General features: G+C 38.0%; 1 pseudogene; it reads right to left on the reverse strand.

Moving 5' to 3' along the window:
• Window positions 1-24,520: 24,520 nt before the first annotated feature.
• LOC105106266 (fanconi-associated nuclease 1-like) lies at window positions 24,521-26,295 on the reverse strand (annotated as a pseudogene).
• Window positions 26,296-26,675: the final 380 nt, after the last annotated feature.

A 26,675-nucleotide genomic window follows, 5' to 3' on the forward strand; every position in this document is an offset into this window, starting at 1 on the left:
CTCTTCATGTTATTTGATCATTTTCCATTGCAGTGTAGATTTTTCTTATTGATTTGATATCTTTATGTCTTAAAGAAATTAACTTCTTTCTGTCTAATGTGCTGCAAAGTATCTTCCTTTTACTCTGACTTTTAACTCACTTTATGATATTTTTTTCATGTGGAAATCTTTAATTTGTATGTTTCAAATGTATCAGTAAGCACTTAAATATCCTCTGTTTTTGTTTCTTGCTTAGAAAGGTCTTGGTTTCTCTACTTTTATAAACAAAAATTCTCCCAAATTTTCTTCTAGTACATTTGTAATTTTTTTTTTTTTAGTTTTAATTCTTTTCTGTCTGGAATTTATTTTGTTATAAAAATAAGGAAGGAATCCAGTTTACTTTTTGCCAGATGGTTAACCGTTGTACTGTACTATCAAATGACACCTGTATCATATTTTAAATTCCCATATGTATCTCAGTCTGTTTCTGAGCTCTTTATTCTGCTCCATTGATCTGTCTATTCAGGCACCACTACCAAAATGTTGTAATTGCTTGTTGCTTTGTACTGTCTTTTCATATACAAGGGAATTGTGTTAATTTGCCTTTATTGTTTGTCTTTTTCAGAATTTTTCTAGCTATTTTTAAGCTATTTTTGCATTTTTTCCCAATAAAATTTAGAATTTGCTTGATTAGTGCAAAAAAAGAGTCCTATTGACATGTATGGATAATTTAATAGAAGGCAGTATCTTTATGACATAGTCATTTTCCTGCCAAATAATGTAGCAGTTCAATGATTGTATAACTTTTTTTTGCTGAAGGTAATCATTGACTCTTTTCTCTCCAGGTATATTTTATTAATTATTCCCAAATGCTTTAAGAGCTCTATAAAAATACATCTCAACACTGTTTTCCCTGGAGGCAGTGCTTCATATTACCTGTGAATTGTACTTTTTCTCTGCTTGGGCCCTTGCTCCCATTGGCTCTTGCTGCTTTCCAGGCCTAAAGCACAGCTGTATTTCTGGAACTTTACTTTGCTGCCCTCTGAGGACTTTCCTCTGCTGAGTACCTGTGACATCCCATGTCCCCATATCCTGTGCCTTCCTCTCTCTTGCTTTTGTACCTTGATTTGAAGATGCACGTGCTCCAGTAGCTTCTTGGGAAAGTGCTCCTAAGAGAGGAAGTATTTTGAGATCTCACAGATCTGAAACTTTCAGTATTCTACCCTTAAACATTTGATGTGCATTTATAGTTTGCCTGGGCATGGAATTCTAGGTGGAAGATAATTTTCTTTCAGAATTTTGAAGGCTTTGTTCCATTGCCTATTCAGTGCCATTTTGATTTCTGGACTGTTTTATGCTACACATTTTTTGTTTCTTTATGAAAGTGTCAAAGACTTTTTATTTATTCCTGGTATTTGAAAGTTTCACAGTGATGTGCTGTAGTTCTCATTTTCACTTACCATATCACCCACTTGTTAGGTCTTCCAACCTGGATTCATAAGACCTTCAGTTACAGGAAGTGTTCTAGTACTCTTTCTTTGAAACTTGCTCTATTTTCTCTGTTGTCTCTTTATGGAAGACCTATTAATCAGATGTTGAAGCTCCTGAAATAATCGTCTAATTTTCATGTAATTTATATCCTATTGTTATCTCTCCAACTTTTTAAGTTCTACTTTTTGGTGTGACTCATTTACTCTGTCTCTAAAGGGAGACTTATTAAAATCTGGAAGTCTTGAGTATATGCAGGAAATAAGCCAACAAAAGAGAAGAAACTGAAGATCAGGAAGGAGAAAAGGGAATTTATAGAACACTTTTGTGGCTACAGCTGCTCCAAGTGTTTGCTCAAAACCCTCCAACTCCCACATTTAGCAGTAGTGTCCTTGCTCAAAACCTGCCAACCCCACTCCCCAACTTTTAGCAGGAGTTAACATAAATCTTAAAGTATCCAGAGATAAGAAAGGAAGCTACAGACAAATAAAAAAAACCCAGATGAAACCACCTGGGACCAAGATCGTAGTGAATAGACCTCCAGTAGACCCTGAGTCTTATTATAGGCTGATTTTACTGCATTAGCATGTTAAATAACACACCTCCTGGCAACTATGACCAGACATTAAGGACCAAAAAAGGATAAAAAGGAGGTAGCACCCCACTCCCTCAAAAAAGCCCTGCCCCTTCCCCAGGGCTCCCTTGAGAATCCCCAGGGCAGAGTATGGAAAGACCACAGGCATGCTCTTTTGGTGGGCATCATCAACTTGAGTCTGAGCTTGTGTGGAGTCATCTACCACAACTGTGGTTGAAATCAGAGATGGACCGAGGAAATGTGACCTGAGGCCTCAAAAAATCTCTGGCACAAGTATATGTTCTTCCAGACAATTCTCTCAAGCATTTTCAAATACACAAATAAGGCTATCCAACTATATCTATACCTACATACCTTTGTATACACTGATATTTTTTCCATGGCAAATGTGAAATCATGCTGTTCATGTTATTTGGCAACTTGCTTTTCTCATAGACATGGTTCTAACTTAGAACTTAAGATGCATCTCAATATTTTAAGCCACTGCAGAGCAGTCTGTTGTAAGAGGTACTATAATTTTTAATCCACTGCATTTGTGCTCCTTCACTTATCAATAACAAAATGGCTCTTGCCAAGGTCACCAATAATCTTTATATCTTTAAATCCAATGAGTCCTTGTTTAGTTCTTTTCTTATATGGCCCTCCCTTGCTGTCATCTTCTTTGATGTGTTTCTCTTTGATGTCTGTATTATGATGAATATATTCTTTGCTTCAAGCCACACCTATTTCAGACACGATTTAAAAAGAATTAGCAAATATGATGATAGATTTGAAGTCAAATCGTGATACAAGATAGAAGAAGGTTTTGTTTTTCTCGCCCTTTCTAAAAAGAAAGCATGTTTTTCCAGGATGTTTGCTCCTGAATTTTCTGTAAGCAAGAAAAAATTCTCAGAAATGTTTGACTTGACGTTTGAAGAAGATATCTGCTAATTATAGTTTGTGAGCATGTGCAACAAAATAACACATGTGGATTATAGCATTCCTTATTCTTTGCTGACACTGAGTGAAATACGCTATTATTAGTTGAGAATTATGTGGGCAGGGTATAAATGGGATTTTAACAATTAAGTGAAAAGACATCTTTTTCTCCTTTCAGTGTCAGTACATTTTATGGTATTTCAAAAGCCAGTCTTATTTAATTAAATCATTTCAGGAGACTTAGGAGTATTAATTTTGAGCTTTCATTAACCTGTTTAATTTGGGTTTGGGACTTGGGACTAAGATTACAAAGTATGACATTTATATTAGTTGGAATACACAGAGCATAGGGGTGAAAAACACAGGCTTGGCCATTCTGGGTGTTCGTCAGCTTAGGCTGATACCACAGAATACAGTAAACTTGATGGCTTGAACAATGGATATTTATTTCTCACAGTTCTGGAGGCTGAAAAGTCTGAGATCAGTACGGTTTGTTTTTGGTAGGGGCCATCTTCCTGGGTTGCAGTCACTGACCTTGTTTTAGCCTCACATGACAGGAAGCTGTGATGTCTCTTCTTCTCCTTATAAGGGCATTAATCCCTTCATGGGGGCTCCACCCTCATGACTAAGCTAAATCACCTCCCACAGAGCATACCATTATGCTGGAAGTTATGACTTCAATGTATGAATTTAGGGGTGAGGGAACTCAAAAACATTCAATCCATAATACCGGGATATGTTTTGGCACTTACTACCTGTATAACCTTGGCCATATCACCTGACCTTGAATTTCTCATCTGTGAAGTGATAGTCACATTTCATAATCTCATACAGCTCCTGTGAGGATGAAATGGGATGATGTTTCCAAAAAGTGTTTGCTTAAGTGCTTTCTGTTATGAGCTATTATTAGAACTCTTCTATGACTACAAAGTATCAGTTACTCTTTACAGTTCTTCAGTATGATGGTGATCAGTTGTGTTGGAAGAGGAGGCTCTCGGTTAGACAGTGGAACCTGAATCTATTAATGGTGCCAACAAGGACATCTCTTGGAGAGATGATTCATCAGCACTGAATCCATCTACATTTGCTGGATTCTGATGAAGTTATGAGATGTATTGAGGAATCACAGAATGCTAACTGACAGGTAAGTAGGCCAAGTTCACCCTATTACATTACACTCTAACCCCCACAGGGAACTACAGACATGCTAGAAGCTGGAGGCTTGATGCAAGTGCTTTTAACTTAGAATCGCCCCAAATTGGAGGGAATGGATGGGTTTCAGATGTTCTCATGCAAATAGGCTTTGTCTACAGAGAAGCCCAGAGTGTCCTCAGATTCTCAAAGGGGTCTCTGGTTCAACAAACTATAATTGTCTCTGATCATAAAGAAACTTCTACTGTTTCCAGAGCATCCCCCTTAACTAAATTTCCTACATCTCATACTTTTGAATGAAAAACTTGTGTTTTCCTTCCCTAGGGAAAGATTAAGTTCTGTTGAGAGGTTTTCAAGATCTAAGATTTGATAAATTAATACATTTTTTTGGAGGGTCTTTTTAATTAAGGAACAGAAAAGAGCTATCTGTAAATCAGAAAATAATGAAGGAAAGACAAGCTTTGGTCATTTTCTTTAATTTTAATATTGCAATGTAAACAACATCCCCAGCTCACCAGCCAGTGAGTATAAATGAGATCACTGGAACATGAACAAGACCCGAATTTAGCTTCCTCACATACTATCTTGCCTTTTGTCAGGACCTCAGCTCATCTCCAATTTTTTGGCAATTTCATGGATATCTCACCTGAGCTCAGGAATAAATCTGCACATGTTCCAATTTTGTGTCACCATTGAAGTCCACTGCTGTTAGCCACTATATTTTATTTCTTTAGCACGGCCACTATGGCCAGAATCCTCAGTGGGAATGCTTCTTCCTGGCATTTCTGCTCGACAGCTGCTTTGAGATTCCTGCCAAATGTCACCCTGTGCTGTGCAGAGGTTGAGGACATGCTCTCCTCTCTAAGAAGCAATTTGGCACCTGGTGCTATTGTATATGCAGTGTGTTGTAAAGGTTTCTCATCATAATGCTTTAGCTTTCACTTTTAAGCACGGCTTCTCTACAGGGAGTCCCTGACAGTTGGGGTGGATAGCAGACACTATTTTATCTTTTGTTTCCCCATCACTCTTCTCTGTCCCAGATGACAGTGAAAAACTTCCCTGCCTTCTTGTGGGTGTGTGTATTTGGGATGGGAGGGAAGGGATAAGTCTTTACATACTGAGTGACACCTGCAGCTAAATTCTGTGGGGTTGAGGATTTGAACCTCATTTGGGACTATAATATTTTGAAAAATATTCAAACCTCAAACCTCATTTGAACTTATACTCAGCTTAGATACTTTATTAAAATGTTAATATTGGTAATAATAAAACATCAGTTAGAATGCTTTTGGCTGCAAGTAACAAAATATTAAATTTACAGAGTCTTAAACAGTAATGACACTAATATCGTCTGTTCCACAGTGTGCTCTGAGTGAATGCCTAAGCAAGATTGTCTGTTTTATTTACCAGTGTATCCCTAAAGCCTAGGACACCTAGTAGTAATAAGTGCCCAATAAATATTTTTCTAATGAACAAATGAATGTCTTTGCAATTCTTCTGGCTTTCCCTCACAAGCACAAGATAGCTGTAGCTGCTCTAACCATCATGTTGTCATGTAGCAATGACCAAAGCAAGAATAAAAGATGTTGGAGGATAAAACACTCTATCTACATGCACCTTTTCTAGCAGGTCTTTCCAAGCAGACCTCAGCTGACTATTTTTCAATGCCTAGAAATAGATTACAAGCCCAGCCCTAAACTAATCACTGTAAAAGTGATATGGGATTGTCATAATTGACTTAAGTCAGTCTTGATTCATCTGATGAGGTTGAGCACTTTGCAACCTAAACAAAATGAATAGCTAGAAAGGAGAGAATGTCTCTTGGGTTGCTAACCAATAGTGTCTACCACACTCTTTGCAGTGTTTCCAAACCAAGTTTTTGTATTTGTTCTGTTTCCTCACTTGCAGCACATGTTGGTGATTGGAATAAAATAATCGACCATGTTCTCATTTTTAAGAGTTTTCCATTGGGTAGAAGTGGGCAGAATATCTGGTCTGTTTATTTTTTAAATGAAGAAAAAATCCCAGCAGTCTAGATCTTCATCATGCTTGGAGAGTAGAATATAGCAAGGGCCTCTAAGTTGGCCTCCATGCCTCCATCCAATTCCTGCTCTAATCCATCTGCCTCACAGCCAACAGAGTGATTTTTCAAATTCCAGACATAATAGTTTAATTTTTCTGGCTAAACATTTCTGAGAACTCTCATCACCTCTCATATCTCAACTCCTTAATATCACATACAACAATGCCTTTGACTCATTCTTTCTCTCCAGTGTCATGTTCAGCTCTTTATTCTTACCCTCTTCAGCTTCACTTTGCCATGAAAGGCATTCTCACACATCCATGCCTATTACAATGGAATTCTCTCTTTCTGGAACATCTCCCTCAGTTTGTCTGCCTGGTCATCTCCATTTTAAGAGCTTTCCTTGATAGCTCTTAGGGTCACAGTTGCAAGTATCTGTAAAGTTGTCAGGTGGATGAATGAGGCAAGGCAGGTGTAAGAAAAACAAAGTATTTCTGATCATTGACCTTAGTGTCTTAGAGACAATTGGGAGTTGTGGAGGCTGTGACAAACTGGAGAACATGTGCTAAAGAGGGCATTCATTACTCAGCTTTAGCAAATTGTTGCCATGATGGAACATGGACTGCTATTTCCAATATTCTGACTACTCCAGAGAAGCCAGAAATAAGTATTTTATGTGAAATCTCCCAATTTTATACAGAGAATTTTAATTTTTCAAAATATTGTAGACCAGAACCAAAACCAAGCCAGATAGATTGGGCCACCAGCTTTTCACCTCTGTCTTGGTTACTCCCTCCTCTGAGCAACCATAGTATAGGAAATGCTGAAGGGCAGTTACATGAGTTTCAATTAGATACTTTGATCCTGCTGTCGGTGTAGCATGTAATTCGGTGGAGAGTAGTTATTTGAGAATGACCTGAGCTGTTCCATAAACCTTGGGTACAGGATGTAAGATTTCTTAATTCCTTCCCAGAGTTTGCCGAAGCTGACATTCATACGACATACAATCATTTATCTTCTTAGGGCCTTTATTCTCTTCTCTTCTTGTGGAGACAAACACCCCTAACTTGCCCAACCTACAGTGTGAGACAAGGCCGTGGTGGGGTTCCTGTGATGCCCCCAGTTCCATTCAGAGGCAGGCAGCTCCTCTGGTCCAGTCCCACTCACCCCCTGGGGCATGGCTATGCTTACAAGGATGCGGTATTCAATAAGGAGGCATCCATCTCTGAGGTGCTGTGTGAGAACAGAAAGCGGGTCCTCACTACTGGTGGAACCACACTTCTCTCCTTATGATCTGGGGGAGTCCAGTTCTCCCCAGAGCTAGGCTGCTCCTTTCCTTTAAACTTCGGAGCATTTTCCTTTTCAGATAGTCTAGAGTTTTGCATTTGATTTTGAAAAGCAAAGATCTCTTAAGAAGGAAGAGAAAGCTTTAGCCCTTAAGAGTAGAAACTCAGATCCAACTTTGGAGCCTCTTAAAAAAAATTACACAGTTTAAATGTACTTATTAAGTGATAACACAACACTAGAATATCAATAAATTATGATGCTACATTTGTTTACACAAAAACCTCCCTTACATTGTGTGCTTATACACTTAGCAAGATGCCTGGCACTTAGTAGGTCCCAACAATTGACCAATGAATTGACCTAAGAATACCAGATTTATACTGAGAGAGAAAGTGGTGGAGAATGGGAGGGAGAGAAAGAGTGGAGAGAGGACAGGAGGCAGAGGAATGAATAATTACTGAGTACTGATCATATTTTGGTTCCCTGTGATTACTGCATTTAATTGCAAGAAAAATAATCACATAGGCATTTTCATCCATATTTTATGGGGAAGGAGATGAAGGCTGAGTGAAAGGTTAAGTAATGACCAAGATCACTGAGCTTCTTAGCAGCCGAGCTGGGATGTAGACTGATAGGCCTTTCACTCCAAAGTCCTGCTAATTACTGCACCTGCACCACTCACTGTCTGTCCAAGTAGTCCCAGCTAATCTGGTGATACTCAGTGCTCTGGTGGAAGCTGCATGCATTTTGTGAATTTAAAATAGTGTAAGATTGATCTGTTGTTTGGCCTGTAGTCACCATGGAGTGAAATGCAAGAAGTTAGCCCTGAGAGATGGAGGATTTCCTTAGTGGCCAAACATGATTGAGGCACAGCTTGACTTCTACTGCGTCTCTGTGAGAAGTCCAAATGCCCTCTGTTAACCAGTTCTGTGCGTTCTAATGGCTCTGAATTCAGTTTTCTAAAGGAGAGTAGCCCCTTGATACTCTCTGAAAACCTTTTTCTGACAGGAGGCCTTTTACTAATGCTAGTGTTTTTCACCGGGAGCTCTTAAGAGGACTGAGCACCAGGGAGCTCATGCTGTCCGTGAGAAATTATGCAAGATTATCCCTCTAGTCAAGAAAGAGCCTTGTGTTCCCAGAATGTTCCAGACTGACAAGAGCTCCGGGTGTCCCACACCACTCTGGGGGACAACTTACTCTTTTCTTTTGCACTTTCTTTTCACTGTTTCCTCGATGTCTCTGTGGAAGCTTCCTTTAATTATTGCCTGTGCCAACTAACACAGCTCTGTGTCTGTAAATCTGATTACAGTCACTCCAGTGTTGCTAGGATTTGTTTTCTGTGGTACACAGTTTACAGTGTGAACCTAGATTAAGAGGGAATGAGTTGATCCATTACTGTTGTATTAGTAGAATGTCAATTAAACAGAACACACGCAAGCATCCCAAAAAACAAAGGACTTTTGAACAGAGGCTTTTGAGTTTGCATGGCTAACTTGGGCTAGTTATGAGGAAGGTCAGCCAGAATTAAGAAAAACTGTGAATTACAGTTTAATATACTAGAAAGAACATTTGTTATTGTATAATTTTCCTCTGAGAAATATAATTAATTTGGTCTAATGTATTTTCCAGTCAAGATTACCTAATTCTGCTTTTTTATGCAGAAGCTTATGCATTTTTGGTTGTTAGGATCACTAATTTATACTTTTTTTTAAACTTTTTTTAATTGAGTTATAGTCATTTTACAATGTTGTGTCAAATTCCAGTGTAGAGCACAATTTTTCAGTTAGATGTGAACATACATATTATTCATTGTCACATTTTTTTTTTGTTGTGAGTTACCACAAGATCTTGTATATATTTCCCTGTGACTAATTTATACTTAATACTACAAAATTTTAAAATACAGCATTTCTCTTCAATCAGTCATTGACCTTAAATATGATATGACTTTTTAAAAAAAATCAGAAACTTGTACAAATGTAAATCACAACTCAGCTACGCTGAACTGCTTCAAAACGGAGGAGGATGCACATGAGTAGATCTTCAGATGACAGTAATAGCTACTATTTGTTGTTTGACAGTGCTTTACCAACAGGATAATCCTAAGAGGCAATAATGATTATCCTAACTTTTCAGTTACAGTTTTTGAAGAGGTGAACAACTGGCCCAAAGCCACGCAGCTAGTAAATAACAGAACCAAAACTGAGATGGGCTTTTCACAGACCTTTGCTGCTAATGCCCAGTTTACACTACTTTCATTTCATGCTAAGAGAGATTTCAGAGTTGATCTAGCCCAGTATTTCTCAGACTCCAGTTGAGGAATCTATTCTCTTTAAGGAAAAAAAAAAAAAAAAACTCATGTGGATTCACAGTGGTGACATAAATTATTTTTATTATAACAAGTGCAAATATGTATCACCCATGTTCCTTTTATGCCCATATTTCTTATATAAGCCTGAAGTCAGACTATATTACAAATTAAATACCAAGAAAATTATGAAACCAATAAAATTTAAATTAGTAGCATTAACGTGACAGAAAACGCTTTTCTCTGAAACTAAACTGCCCAGATTAGCTTTAAAAATATTGAAAGGAATCTACTAGTCACTGCTGTAGATTATCAAAGTCTATAGCAATGGGATGTTCATATAAATAAATGTAATGTTCAGAATTATTAATAATTTCAAGGCAGTGAGAAATGCTCAGATGCCAATTTTAATGGAGTCATTTATAACTAAATTATCTTACTTGAATGTAAACATTCTGCTTTTTGGGAAATCTGCGTTAAAGAATATCTGATTGAATTATCATTGGAATGTGAAACTGAAATGTACTCATTATGTGTTGACTATCTTACAAAACTGTTCTTGAATTGTTGCAAACTGGTATGGATGGTACCATAAAAGCAGATTCTCTTGGGTTCAGCAAGTCTAAACTTGCTATGCTACGTAATTGTTCAATACTCTGTCTACTTTCCTCTTTTCGAAGTTTTGTGTACTAGTTAAGGATAGTGTTAGCAGTTATAACAGGTAAATCCTGAATTTTCAGTGACTTAATCCCAATAAAAACTTACTTCTCACTCAGGCCACAGTCTGATCAGGCAGTCTTTCCTCTCAGGGACTAGGTCTTCTATTTTGTGGCTTCATCTGCCTTTAGTTCTCGGTGGCATTTCTTTTCAGCTGGCAGATGGGGAAAGAGAACAAAGGCTGTATGTGCTGGAGGGAGTGGATGGGTGCTTATATGAGCCTGACGTGGAAATGGAAGACATGTAACACCTGCCCAGTCATCTGGCCACACCCATGTGCAAGAGAGACTAAGTAAATGTAGTCCAGCTGCGTGCTAGAAATAGAAAAGGAAACAGTAAACATATAGCAGAATATTTATTATTAAAAAAACATTATTTTTTTTAAAAACCAGAAGTTCTTAGATGAATCAGATTATAAATACAAATACAAAATGGGTCCCCTAACAATGTAGCAGTGACGGATTAAGTGACTATCCTGATGATCTACACATACTTAACACTGTATTTTAGATTATTCCTGAAATGAAAACATGAAGTGTAAAATTGTCTTTGAAAACTCAAAGACCTCTAAGAAGAAATATATGATCTTCAGGGTCCCTGCATCCTAATTTTAAGGACCATCACCCTAAATGAAATCTCCATTCTCGTCTGGCTAGAGTTCTTCCTAATGCCTGTCCATTCACCATTCTTCCTGGCGTTGGGCTTTTGTTTCTGCAGTTTACCTGCCTAGAATGCTCTCTTTTTAGAAATTTATCAACTTCTACTGACCACTTGGCTAATGGCCCCACACCTAGATCTAGGAAGGTTACCCAGCCTTCCTGTTTTCCAGAATCTCTGATTTGGCAGAACTCTTATCTTACACAGAACCAAAAATTTATTTGTATTACTGTTTAGCTTATGAATATATGACTTGTCTCATCAAGTGATTTCCCAACTGGAGTCTGGAGGAGTTTTTCACTCTACAAAGAAATGAGGAAATTCAGGATAGAATTCTGAGTCTTTTTTAAATGTTTAATTAATTAACCTCCAATTTTTCCCTGAGAGTATGTCTTTTCTAATTTTTTAATGTTAAAATGACTTTGCTTTTATAAAATGATGATTTGAGATATATGGAACAAATTCTGTCTTTCTGTTTCTCTGTCTCCCTCTCCCAGTGAAGAGACTGAACTCAGAGAGGTGAAGTAACATTCCTAAGGTTATATTGTAAGTCCAAACTGAAGTGTTTCAGTCGGGATATGGTGGGCAACAAATAACAGGAAACTCAAATGAAACTCAAGTGTCTTAAATAATAAAAAAAAAAAATGTGAAGAAATCCTGAAGAAAGGCTTCTATGCTGAGTTGGTTTATTCAGAGGTTTGCTAATGTCATCAAGGATCCAGATTCTACCTATGTTTCCTGCTCAGCCATCTTTGGTTGAGTGGCTTTGGTTTCAAGGTGGCACTCAGGGTTTTAGATGTCATAAGCAGACATGCCAGTGTTTGATAGCGTGAGAAGAGACAGTCTCTTTCTGTGCTTTGCTTTTGTAAAAGTCAGGAAATCTTTCACAGAGGTTATCAGCACACTTCTCCCTCAACTCATTGACTAAAAATGTCACATGCTGAGACCCAAACCAATCACTGTGGGAAAAGTAATGGGGTAAACATGATTGACCAGGATGTACCACTGAGTTGGTTTAGGGTCACCTTCCCTGAGGAGTAGAAAACAGAACAAAATTGGATTCTGTGAACACAGAAGGAGGGGAGATTGTTAATAAACAATCATTAAGGCCCACTTGCCAGACTGATAGACTGATTCTGAGATCTTCCTACTGGTTGAATGAACAGAGAGAAGTGAAAATACACATGTAGGAGAAAGATGTTTAGAATGTAAATGAAGGCATTGAGAGAAGGAAAATTGGTTTCTCATTCTTTTCTTTAGAACCAACCATCAAATACGTTCATAATTTATGATGATGCACATTTGTATGAACTATATAGAAATTCTTCCTTCAGGCTTCCTTATGGTGCTATAATAAAATAAATATATATAAAGATAAATGAGCTTTATGAAGTTATACACCATAAATATAAGTTTTTATCACAATATTGATTATTACAACTCTACTTATAAAGAGCTGTAGAAATTTCATGAAAAGAAAAATGGAACTCTAGGAGATGCATAGAAGAGCCAAACAGTTGCACAGATTTTTAAAGCAGGATTTTCCCAAAAATATGTCAGTGCAATATAAATATATGAAAAAATGTTCAGTTTTACTAGTAATCAAAGGAATGCAAATTAGCATAAGAAACATTTTCACTTAACAAGCTGGCAATTTTTTTTCCTAAGCTTAGTATTAAAGGTTGGTGAGCATATAAGAAAATAAGCATTCTTATATACTGATGGTGGGATTGTAACTTGCTGTATCCTTTCTGCTTGTCATTTTAAAAAGGTATATCAAAGGATTATTTTCTGTCTTTGCTAGACGTTAGGGTCATTGAGTGCAGGGACTGTATTTGTTCCATTGAATATTCCTGGTATCTAGACCACTGCCTAATCATCCAGTAAATATGTGTCTAATATTCATCGAATGGTCACTAAATATTTGCTGAATTAATAAACAGATGTTTTAAAAAGTAAGCATAGCCTTTAACCTGACATTAACGTTTCTAGGAATATATAATGAAGGAAATGAGAATTATAAACAAAGATGTTTGTTCTACTGTAATCTACAGCTTCAACAAGAAAAAAATGTCAGTGGAGGAATAATGTTTAGCAATAAGGGGTTAGTATTTTAAGTGGTAGCACATTCTGATGATATCATTTAATAAAAAACATTGTGGAAGGTTATTTGGTAACACTCAAGATGTTCATAAATGTGTATTATCAGATCAAGAAAGGTTTAAAAAAATGATCTGTTAAAAACAGTTATGTCTTAAATGCTTAGAGAAAATGCTATAAATATATACAACAAAATGTGAACAGTGATTATTTAACTAGGATGGGAATATAGCTAGTTCTTTTAATTTTTTTTATACTTAACATGTATTGTTTTATAATAAGGAAAAGAATAAATGTCCTTTTGTTAAAGTGAGTGATTTGAAAAAAAAAAACACTGTCTCCATTTGATTACTGCTAATTAGATGTCATTTTATTTTGGTAATGATGACTTGATAAAGACATACTTTATCAACCAAACTAAGCAGAAAGAATTGTTATGTTTTTGTGACAGATTGTGGGATGTGACTTCTGCAGCAGGTTTTTAAATTATATTTTAAATATTACCGAAAAGAGTCACACATTTCTGTGTAAACTGTAGAATCATATTGTTTAGTTATGACCCTCAGAATTTAATCTTGTTTTTGAAGGTAAGTTTCAGCCTTGTATATCTCGTACTCAAGAACAGCAACTTAATGTTTTAAAAAGCTGCCTGCCTGCTTCTCTTTCTTTGCCAGTGCTATTTAAAGAGCAGTTAAGCACACTTATCAATAGGATGTATGAGTCATATCAATAATTATGAGCAACAGCAGTACTTTTCTCAAAAATGTGCAGTATTTTTTCAAAATTGTAAGCAAAATGGCATCTTTATGTAATTGAATGGTTTTAAGGTCTGTTTAGAAGCAGTGGAGTCTTTTGTTATTTGCAGTCTATATATCACTGTAGATGAGAAACAAATCAAGTAACCCATTATCATAAAACATGGCATTTTTAACATGACCCAGTTGAGGCACATATTATTTGGCATAAAATCATTGTCCCTAAGACAAAATTCAAATTCCCTAACATGTTTTATATGGCCTAATTTATCAGCAGCCTCCAGGCAGCTGCCTGGTTTCTCCGAGGTAGATATTTAAATTTTTTCTGCTCTTATCAAGCCTATGCTTTTACCACCTGTCCCTTAATATGTGTCTTCAATACTTTGATCATTCAGAAAGTAGAAAGCATCAGGCAGAAAATGACTGTACTTTGCTCCGTGGAAACTACAAACTTACCTACCTTAGCACCCACCAATCCACTCTTTTTCCTACAGTTAATTCCTCTATTTGTGCTTTGATCTCATCTTTCCCTGCCTTCTCAGGACTATGCTCCACAAATTAGCCCCCTTTCCTATGTCTTCGACTCTGACTTCAACATGGGCATTTCAATAACCTGTTGAGTAGCATATGAATAGAATTAATGCAATGGCAATTCTCCATTCACTAAGCATTTAGTTTGTACCAGGCACGGAGGTTTGAATCTGTTAGCTTATTTCTTTCAGCCTCTTTTTGTGGTTGATACCGTTTTCCATATTATGCAGATGAGGGAACTGAAGCTCAGAAAGGTTACCAGTTAGGACAGTACAACATGTAAGTGGCAGAGTTGGGATTCAGACTAAACTTTTGTCTGATTATAAGATTATATCTTAAGCATTTTGTTATTCTGCCCCTGTTTATCTCTGAAAAACCCTCTCCTGGACCCAACCTCTAGCTGGAAATAGACAAATTTGCTGGAAGACGGGTATTCACCTGCTATCTCCACTTCACTCCTCACACCTCATTCAGCAACTTTGGCATGTGCAGCATCATCAGTTACCTTCTCATTTCTAAAGCCAGAAGGTCTTCTTTTTAAAAAATTTTTCTTTTCTTTACTTTAAATTTTTTAATGGAGGTACAGGGGTTTTAACCCAGGACCTCATGCATGCTCAGTATGTGCTCTACCACTGAGCTATACCCACCCCCCACAGAAGGTCTTCTGAGTCCCCTTCACAACCTGATTTGTAGAAACCTTTGACTCTGTTGACAGCTCTCTCCTTGAAACATTTTCTTTGACAGACTTTCATGAAATATCCATTTTGCTGGGTTTTATCCCTACTTAATCTTTGGGATTGCGAGTTGCTTCTTTTTTTCTCTATCCCTTATGTGTTGAAATTCCACAGAACTGTCTTCTGTTTATTACACATGTAAATGATTTCATTACAAATACTGTCCTAGGGAATCTCATCCACTCCCATGGCTTTACTTCTGTTTGTTGATAAATCCCTCATTTCTATCTGGAACCAAGGTCTCTGTCCTGACCTTTAGACCTGAATATCTGCTGCCTGTTTCACATCTGACTTTATACCTGTCCCACAGACACAAGAGTGGAGTAATGAAGTATTGAGTTTATCCTATCTAGACTCAGACCCAGGCTTGAATCCTGGCACCACCACCTAGAACCGTGTGCTTCTGGGCATTCATCTTTCTGGGCCTCCGTCTCTTCACCTCACCTGCACTTACTGAGTACACACACATAAACACACACACATATAATCTTTCTCTTTTTGAGAAAAACAAGTCTTACACAAATGAAGACGCTACCACACCATTGAAGGTTATTTTTAATGATTATTATGCAGGCCACCTGCCACTCCATCAAGTAAGAAAGTTATGGTATGTTCTGTGTTTTAATATTCCAGTTATGCATCTTTAATATTTGTTATGCATCAAAAACTACAAAGGAGAGATAAAGGAGGAAGGGAGGAAGAGAGGGAGGAAGGATGGTTGAAATTAAAACAAGAAAAGAAAACCTGAATTTACACAAAAATTTACACAAATCACTACTAATTAATATTATTATTTAAAGTAATTAGTGTAAATTATTCACTAAGAGGAACTTGTTGCATTCAAGCAGATTGGTACTCAGTAAACAATCAGAAGTAGTGATTCCCTTAAATCTGGTGATCAGAATCACTGCAGAAAATTTAAAATATATCCATGTGAATTGTCCCCAGATGTACTGAATAGAATCTCTGGGGGTAGGAGCCAAGAATATGTATATTTCAAAGCTCTCAGCAGATTCTGATGATCAGTCTTACTTGGAGACCACTGATGAGCAGGGTTTTAACCTCCAATATCACAAAATAGTCAGTACCTTCTTTAGAACAATTGAAAGCTATTTTTAGTGCTGTCTGATATTTTATGTTTGAATCTTGGATAATTTGAGAGAGGACTCAAAGGACTCATCATTAGTGGCATTGACCTAGATAAAGACGACATTTATCAATCTCCACAGTGAGGGGTGGGGGGGTTGAACCTGAGACTAAGTTCTGCCAGTTGCATGAAAGTGGAAATGAAATATGCAAATTAGAGTGGCCTTTCAAGCAGTGGTTTCTAATGTTTTTTGTTTCATAGGCCCTTTAGACAGCCTAGAGAAGCCTAAAGAGTTCTTTTTGAAATAATATTTTTATATGCATAAAGTAAAATACTTAGAATTACAAAGGAGACCAATTATGACATACTATTATCAAAATATTAAGTGAATAAAAGTTGTGATACAGTGATATAGATACTTATCAACACATTGAACAGCAAGATATAACAGCAGGTTAATGGCAGAATTATGAACATTAAGGTTGCTTGGGGTAAAGGTGGGAGAAATTTCAGGGTAGAGTAATGTCTTAGAATCAGGGCACTAAGTAAGTTTTTTCTGGCTTCTAAGAGTGAATGGACTCTATTCTCATTTGTCTAGACCCTAGAAACTTCTAACTTTGTCCTGATCCTACCCAAAGTCCTAATTCTCAATCATTACTTTGAGGAAAATTATAACTGTATTATGGACATCGCCTTTCTGTGAATTAAGAAGGTAAAGAGCTGGTTCAGTTTACTTGACTTGTAAACCCTGCTGAAAGAAGTGATATTTCCCTTATTGTGCTCCTTGGTACCTAGTTCATTAATCCATCCATCCATTCATCCAACAAACATTTTTTGAGAATCTACTATACTCCAGACACTGCTGGATTATCTAGTAGCTGCTGGCGACTCACAAACTTGCCAGATGTTGAGTAGTTTATATGATCTGTAGTGACAGGCTAGTGGCATTTCAACCTTCAGTCTGACCACATCTGCTTGCTCAGTTAAAACAAGATAGGAATTAGGTTTACACAGCACTGTAAAAGGAGAGTGAGGAACTAGTTAGTTTTTTTGCTCCCTGATTTAAGTTTGTCCTATAACTGCCTGATCTTTTCTGAGACTGTTTGAGTCTGTCTTTGAGCAAATCACTGGCCTGTGATAGTTAGGTCAGTTCAAGGAGAAAATACAAAGTCACTACTAGGAGATTTCCAGAATAAAAAAATTCTGTGATCCCAGTGATTCAGTCTGGCTATCTGCCTTGTTCAAATCATTAGGAAATCTGTTGCACCCTAAATTTCCACTTATTTATGTCTGACTTAGCCTGATCTTTTTACAACTGCATGGCACTTTCAGTATTGAACAGGGTGCTTATCTTGGAGTGGAGTAGAAATTATATCCTTTTTTTAAAAAAAAATAAACATTTGAACCAGGTTCAATCAAAATCAGTTTTTAAATTTAAATAGATTGATAGGAAAATAAATCTTTCTGAAATGGAACACACAAAAAGATGTGAAAGTAAATTTTTCCCTCAGAGAATCTACAATATGTCTATACAGGTTTAGTTATTCTTTCCTTTCAGGCTCATCCTTAGATATTCTCTCAGGTTTTCTGCCTATATTGTCATTGTGAGGATCAAATGAAATGATAAATGAGGCTGGGCCTCGTTAGCACCACTGTTTTATGCAAAAATAAGGCATTGTCAACATCAGCTAATGGTCTAGGATGTCATTTCCTCTAAAAGAGATTAGATGATTTTCCCCACTATATATCTGTTTATTTTTTACTTTTGGGCTCTTTGTTCTTTTTCATATCTATGTGTGACTGTAAACCGTTTGTTAGAACTTTGAATCCTATCTCTCAATTCATCAACTTGTTTTCTTGGTGGTTTCACTAGAGTCAAGACTTCCAGCTTTTCCTGTTTAGTAGTTTACTGGATTTTTATTATTAGTTACCCACATCCCCACAAAGAAGGGACTTCTGATAAATGGAAAGTAATTTCATATCAGAAGGAGATAAATGTAACTGGCATACAAATGAGTAGGTAAGATAAATAACAGTTGGATGGCTGCTTCTGTACCTGCCTATTACCACTATTTTATCCTTGATCTGTTTACAAAGCTACCTCTGTAACTGAGTGAATGGAAGATGGTAATGTGTTCATTTACCATCTGTGTTCTAAATAAGGGGCTCAAATATTGGAGTGGTGAAATGTGGTAGGGTAGGAGTGTGTTGGATGGTTTTCTTGCTGTTCTTCTGAGAAACTTGCTTGGCAATCTCTTTGCTAATCATAATAGTAATAATTTTAAAACTACTATCATTTTGGAGCACTTGCCATGTGCTAGGCATTTTATATCCATTATCTTCTCAACAGCAATGGAAGATAGATGCTATTATTTGCTTTCTATTGCATATATATGTGTGTGTGTGTGTGTGTGTATGTAATAAGCATATAATGTTGATGTAATTAGAATGGATTAGTTATTTGCTTTAGGACTTTGACAGCTCTTTATAGGAATTCTTCACCAGTTTTCAAGCCAGCTCTAAACCCTCATAAAAGTCCTGTGAGACAGGCTGGCAGGCAGTGTCTTTATTTAGGCAGGGCTTGAGCTTGATTCAGTTTTTTGCCTAGCACCTAACTTATTTTTAGAATGCAATACATGGTAATAAAAATAAAATAGTGAACAACAATGCAGTCAAAGTAATACAAATTCACATCTCAGATTGGGTGGGCTCTCGCTGGAGTTTCTTTCAGGATGTCTGAAATATGTCCTTGTCTGACAATGAGAGATGGAATAAAATCACACCAATTTTAGCTTTCTTTTGATTTAAAAATTATTCAAGCTTTCAACAGAATAGGCCAGCAGCCCCTCCATGAGTAAGCCAGAGAATAAGCCAGGCACAGCTGGAGTCTCCACTGCCTACTTCAACCTCGTGGCATGTTGGCCATGGCACAGTGAGCTTGTTCTCCACACTGTACCTCCACACCCCTGGGCGTCTTCTAGCTGTGTCTACAGTCCTCAGGTAGTATTAATCACCACCCCTCTGTTTCCAGACCAAGTTAGGACTTGTTAGCACAAGGGGTGAAGTCAGGGAGTCACTGAAGAAAAATTACTTGTTGGGACCCACACTAGACTTATGGCATCTGCTATGGTGTATTTCTCACATTCTCATGGTCTGGACTTCAGTCTTATGTATAGCTCCACGGATGTGATCTTGCTAGGATCCTAGAATGCCCCAGATATAGGGAGATGGATTTGTGCTTTACCTAGCTCACAACAGACTCCATGTAAAAGCCACCATGTTAGGATATTTATTTAACTAATAATGAGAAATGTAACTGCCAGAAAGAATCTCTGTTAGTGAAATCTATGTGAGGAGGTAAATCTTAATCAGAGTGTTGCTCAGTAAGTACGAAAGCAAGGCAGGGCCGTTAGGATGAATTGAATATTTAAAGGCCCTAGGTCATGTCAGTCTGGGACCAAGACTCTTACGGCCACCAAAATGAGAAACTGGTAAATTATTGAGCCAGAGCATTTCCTCCCTTGGATACTTCCTGCTCTGGAGATGACTGTTGCCTGCTGGAGATTGTTGGATGACATTGGAAATATTTTCCCTGGTCTCTGGCATCTTCCCAGTCCTCTGCACTGATCAGGTACTAGGAGAAAGATTTAAACAACAAACCCCTGTAGCACATAGACATAAATGCCCTTATTCTAATCCTGCGTTCACATTAGAAAGTGATAATATTTCTGAAATAAGATGCCACGTAGTTTTCTTTTATTCATCTAGTGAGAGAATAAAGGTGGTAGATTAAAATAAGACAAAAAAAAATTCTTTGGGTGGGTGGGGTGCAAATCCCTTACAGATATTCCAGTGTTGTTTAATGGCTATATTACGTTGTTAAGAGCTGTTTTAAAAAAAAAGATACTTGGAGCAGGGAGGGTGTAGCTCAAATGGTAGAGCGCATGCTTAGCATGCACAAGGTCCGTCCTTCCTCTAAAACATAAATAAACAAAGAAACCTAACTACCCCCCTAAAATAAGCAAAAATAAATAATAATAAAAAGATACTCAGGAAGTTTAAATCTAATAGTCATAACTTAGTGCACTTAAATGAATAATTTTTGATGATCTCTAATGCTTGATTTACAGAAAATAATGATTAAGATACAGAGAACAAACTAGTGGTTACCAGTGGGGAAAGGGAAATGAGGAGGGACAAGATAGGGTAGGGGGTTAGGAGGTATAAACTACTACATATAAAATAAATAAGCTACAAGGATATATTGTATATCACAGGGGATATAGCCAATATTTTATTAGTAACTTTGAATGGAGAATAATCTAGAAATACTGAGTCACTACATCGTACACTTGAAATTAATATAACATTGTAAATCAACTACTCTTCAATTTTTAAAAATGACAATTAAGAACATTACACAAAAAGCTGAAGAGACACAACTGGTTAGAGGTAGAGGTAAAATCTACACTTGCTTTTCTTAACTTTCAGTCCAAAATTATTTGCACAATTAAGTACAGCTTATTTTTCTCCTATCACCCAGTTGATATGCACCAAATAAGGAAATGGAATTTGGGCTTGAGAGAGAGGCAGAGGGGAAAGGGGTTAATTTTTTTGAGAGTGAGACATTGTTAGGGGCAAGGAGACCTAAGGTGAAGCCCCAGTGGAAGGTCATAGGGTACAGAGAAGACTATAATAGATACCTTCATTTCTGCAATTTTTTTACAACTGGTCAGCAGCTCTCTTGCCAAATTTTGGGTAGCTTTTTGTTCTGTTACTTCAATTGCATTAATTTTGTAATACACAAAACACTTATCATCAAGTACTTGAGGAGAAAATCGGGCCATGGGAAGACGATGACACCAAGACCTGGAGATTCTGGTTAATGGATAACTTAGGAGAATGTAGCAGACTCATTTTGTTTCGTTCTACATTTATTGAGCACCAGTGCTGAGATATGCACTGGGTCTAACCCAAAGGGCACAAAGATGAATAGCACGTGGCCCCTGCCCTCAAGAAGCCACAATCTAATGTTTTTATAATGATTCAATGAGATGTTGTGAACTTGGTGGATGCTGTGATGTGGCACCCTGATCCCTCTTCAGAACGAGGATCTATTCTGTCAGTTGTCAGAAGATAGCACTTAGCTGTCAAACTTCTGCTGTGTTGGAAGAAAACCTCACCTCAGGTCATGACTCTTTCTGGGGCAGCCCTCACCTAGGGACTGATTACCCTGGGAAGTATAAAGACACACTTCACATCCCCCAACTCAGATCTTCACTAGCACCAGAGCTCCCCATAGATCATGGAAATTCAGCCTTTTCCAGTGCCCAATCCCGCTTCCTTCCCTAACCCTCCAGAGGTGTTTATCACAAGAGCACTCCCTAAGCTCCTTCTCAGAGTCTGCACTCACTGATCCTAACCAGTGAAAGTAGGTACCAAGATTGGTCCCCAAGTATAGACACTGAGATGGGATTTTGGAGCTGATCATTATCTCCCAGCTGCCAGTTCGGATGCTGTCACTGGTAGGCGGTATATGCGTAGCCCAGGGAGCTGTGCAATTGTTTCACCAGTGATGACCTATTAGTGGAAAGGGATGTGTTGGTTGGTGCTATGTGTCAAGCATTTGAGAAATGAGAGGGATATAATAATCCTAAGGAAGTAAGTGTGAAGTCTAGAGGCCTCCCTGGAAACATACAAAGAGGCTGTCATATCTTAAATTGGAAGGGAAAGCAGTTCAAATATGAGGACCAGGGCCAGGATTTAATGGTAAGAGCAGTTGAGGTGGGTCTGTTATGCCAAGGTTGTGAAGAGTGAGCTTTTGACAGAAGGGATAGGTATGTATCTGCATTGATGCCCTCCCCCAACAAGAATTTTTAATCTCCAGAACCCTCGGAGCCTGAACAAATGGCCTACTCTGCCTCTCTGTTAAGGGCTAGATACACACACACAGAGACACACACACACACACCCCATGTGTGAATTTAATGCAGAGGCCTCTCTGTATTCATTTGGGATCTCGCCTCCCAATCACCAACTCGGTAACCAGGATTAAATCACAAAATGTATCTGCCAAGGACCTGCTGGGACTACTAAGGGAGAACTGTGCCCCCTATAGTCCAACTTAAAGACTAGCCAACTGAGGAAAATAAGTGTGGGTCTGGATGAGGGTGCCTGATCAAGGTGGGTGAAAGATAAATTTGGATATAAGAGAGTTTATCAGTACGAGAACATTTTCCCATGATACAGGATATAATAATATCCTGGCAAGGACCCAAAAGAGAGGATGTGAGTGTGTTGTAGGATGGCTCCTGGAAACATGGAAAAAGCAATGTTTCATACTAAGTGAGATAGAAACGATGAAATTGCTGTGACAGACAGCTTTACACAATGGAGGAGGAAAGACTGTGTTCAGTGGCTCTTCTCCCTTGCCAATTTTGACAGTAAATGAGGTGTACAGCAACCTCAGCCTATTATTATATTATTATTTATGTATCATTCTGAAGATCTCCAAATCAGTTAAGAAGATGCATATAGGTGTCAAAAACAGTACTCCAAGAATATACCATAGAGACACAGTAGTCCTGACATACTAAGAGATTCCCAGACCACTGAGGGCTCTCTGGACACAGGCAGTTATAGTTCCTAGAATCCTCTCACCCACCTCCACATCCCCAACCAGATCCTTCTGTACCTGTCATAGGTGTGCAGATTTGTGACTCTGGCTTATGAGACCCCATTATGCAGGGCAGCCCTATATAGTTGTACCTGCCCATAAGATGGGGCTCATCAATCCCAAGGACAAAGTGTAACAGGAAGAAAAGGAGGTAGCTGGGTGCCCTTTGTGTGATTATTAGTTTCAAGAGAGAGAGTCTTCTCTGATAACAGGAAGTAAATTTTGCTTAGGAAACAATCTCTGAGCTTTCTCTTTTCTGGCTTCAGTCTATATTATCTATTGATTTGTGGGTTCCAGCATGTCAGCTATTTTACACGAATTCTTTTCTATTTTAAAAGTTAGCAATGTGGATAGTTGGGATACTGCTTGGTGATCCCTTATGTATTGTTCTTTGGGAATGCTGAGCTGAGAATGCTTCCTTTTATATAAGCCAAGTAACCTTAGCCCACATGGAAACTATTCCCTGGTCATTTTTTTTTAATTGAAGTATAGTCAGTTTAGAATGTGTCAGTTTCTGGTGTACAGCATAATGTTAAACATACATATATTCCTTTTCATACTCTTTTTCGTTATAGGTTACTACAAGATATTGAATATATATCTTTGAAGATACTAAATATATCAATTGAATATATCAAAGATATTGAATGTATCTTTCCCTTTGCTGTACAGTAGAAACTTGTATATCTATTTTGTATATAGTAGTTAATATCTGCAAACCTCAAACTCCCATTTTATTCCTTCCCACCCTCTTTCCCCCTGGTAACCATAAGTTTGTTTTTAATGTCTGTGAGTCTGTTTCTGTTTTGTAGATGAGTTCATTAGTGTCATCTTTTTTCTTTTTTTAGATTCCACATATGAGTTCTATCATTTGGTACTTTTCTTTCTCTTTCTGGGTTACTTCACTTAGAATGGTGATCTCCAGGTCCATCCATGTTGCTGCAAATGGCATTATTTTATTCTTTTTTATGGCTGAGTAGTATTCCATCATATCAATATACTACAGTTTCTTTATCTAGTCATCTGTCAGTGGACATTTAGGTTGCTTCCATGTTTTGGCTATTGTAAATAGTGCTACTATGAACATTGAGGTTCATGTATCTTTTCAAGTTAGAGTTCCCTCCTGATTTACCTGGCCATTTGTTTTTAAACTCCATCGCCTTCAATCATGATTTCTCAAGGTAAACATGTTTACCTTGGTTACCATTTTTTTTTTTTTGCTGTATAGCACAGGGAACTATATTCATCATCTTTTAATAATCTATAATGAAAAATAATATGAAAAGGAATATACATATATATAAAACTGAATCACTATGCTGTACACCAGAAATTAACACAACTGAAAATCAGCCATACTTCAATTTAAAAAAAGAAAGAAAAACCAACAGCAATCTTTCGTTATCCTAGGAGTCTTAATCCAGGCGAAGAATGGCTTCAACATCATAGGAATCATCTGTTGTCTTAAGACGATTAAAACTCAGTTTAAAAACACACACACAATTACTATTTATCAGGGACCAATCGGGAGCTGGCACCATACTGATATCACTCTCATCGTGCAGAAACTCAATTCTTCGTGTCGTATTTTCATTTGCCATTCCCTTTGGCTGATCGTACCTGTTTGCAGGAAGCCTGCTTGCTGCAGTTCTTGGACCACAGGTGTTAAGTTGGGGGCAGTCTCTTTGTATTCCAATTTATTCATCTTAATCCAGCTGAATTTACGTTGAAACAGTCTTAGGTATAACTTCTGATCATTGGCTGATAATTGGTAAAACTGAGTTACAATTCCTTTCCCCTGCTCATCAAAGAGCGTTCTGTCATCTTCGTTCTCAAACACAGCATTCAGCACCACCAGGAAACTCTTTAAAGTAGTAAGGATAATTCGGTGGTGCTAGACTTGTTACACCAGGAACATGCCAGACTGACCCCTGCTCCAAAGACATTCTGGGAGTGATTTCATTCTCTAAGCCACTGGCATGTTCCAGAGGACATTCTTGGCTGTGACTCCCATTTCAAAGCATTGGTTGTAGAACTATGAGATTTTGCCTCCCAGTGTGACAGATGTGTTTCAGCTTCTGAAAGGGCAGTCGCTTTGATCTCTTCACAACTGCCTGCCTCACGTATTTCATCACCTTCACCATCTACTCCTGTGAGACTCTCCTGCTTTGCAAGACTGTTTTCTGAAATAGACTGTAATTTACTTCCAAGAGTTATATTTGGTGACAATAACCCTGAGGTGTTATCTGAGAAGGCAGGGGTGAGTGTTGATCTCCCACATTCCCGGGCAGCCTCTTGGTTTTCAGCATCCATTATTTCAGTGTCTTCTACAGTACATTCGGGAGTCCTTGATTCCTTAAGGGAATCACTGGTAAACATGTTTTCCTTTTGAGAACTATTCTCCAGAAGTTGATCCTTGTCCTCCATCTCTGAACAGTTGTCAACCAGGCTCTTAACCACTCTGGCTGAGGAACTCTGTGGACTCTGATTGGTAAATCACTCATTCTCATCTAAAGACCTTTTAGCCTTCATGTATCTTCTGGACAATTTAGATGACAGGCTTCCCAAAGGGACGACTTTGACATTACGATCTCTTGCCTCATCTTGAGTTTTGCTCACCAAGTCACTGTTACTTTTAAAGTGGGGACTGGTCTGCTGTTTTGTGCCCATTTTTGCTGAGTCACTTTGGCCAGGGTTAAATTTATCTTAGATGGTGATGACTTCTCTAGCATTACATCTTCTAAGGCAGTATTGGTTAAATCTACCGTGGAAGACTTTGAACTGAAGCCAGCATGCCCCGGGTTACCTGCAGTGATGTCATCGTCGTCAGCACACATTTCTTCCAGGTGCTGGTTCAAGTTGTATCTTGGTACCATTTTACTACAAACCGAGCAAGTGAGTTTTGCAGGCAGTACATTGTTAAAAAAACGAAATAATAGAGTTAGATTCATTTTTTATTTTAGTTTTGCTGGTTGATAAACTTCTACGAGGTCCTTTTTTGGAGGATTTCCCTATGGACATCGTGAGTATTAGACAAGCTGGGTGTTTCGAAGGGTAAAGCACAGGATATCACTGGGGAAAGAGAGTGATGGTTTGCTTTTACTTCCGTGCCTTGAAATTTAAAAAAGTGGGATTCTGTTGGACCTCATGTTATTCATTTAGTCGATCTTTTCCTCCTCACCACCTCTCTCGCTCCAGGCCCCGCCACCTGCCCTGCTCCCCTGACCCCGCGTGCAGGAGACCCGGGTCAGCCTCCCTGTGCTGGCCTCCCTGCACCTTCTGCCGCCTCCACCTTGGTTACCATTTAAGGAGACATAAGAGAGCTCCCTTATTTTCTTCTTATACTAACTGGCTTTCTGGAAATATTCTCCCAAAAAGTGTTAAATTTTGACTATAATAAAACACTACTGTAACTCTATGAATGGGTTACAAAATAGTCATTCTGCATAATGCAGTGCTGCTTTAATGCAAGATTCAAGACTTAAGCCAGGGGAGCCCTGCTTGCTGTGAAGACTGAAGCCAATGCCCAATCCCATTACGTTGGAATCTGAGCTATCACAGGACTGTGTTATCATCAAGTTTCAATCCATGTTTAGCAATCTGGCCTTAGGTGAACCAATCAGTTTCTCTCTTCTACTCCTTGTGGAAACCATTGATATAGTGGGGAG

Source organism: Camelus dromedarius, chromosome 10 (assembly GCF_036321535.1).
Source record: "Camelus dromedarius isolate mCamDro1 chromosome 10, mCamDro1.pat, whole genome shotgun sequence".
NCBI lineage: Eukaryota > Metazoa > Chordata > Mammalia > Artiodactyla > Camelidae > Camelus > Camelus dromedarius.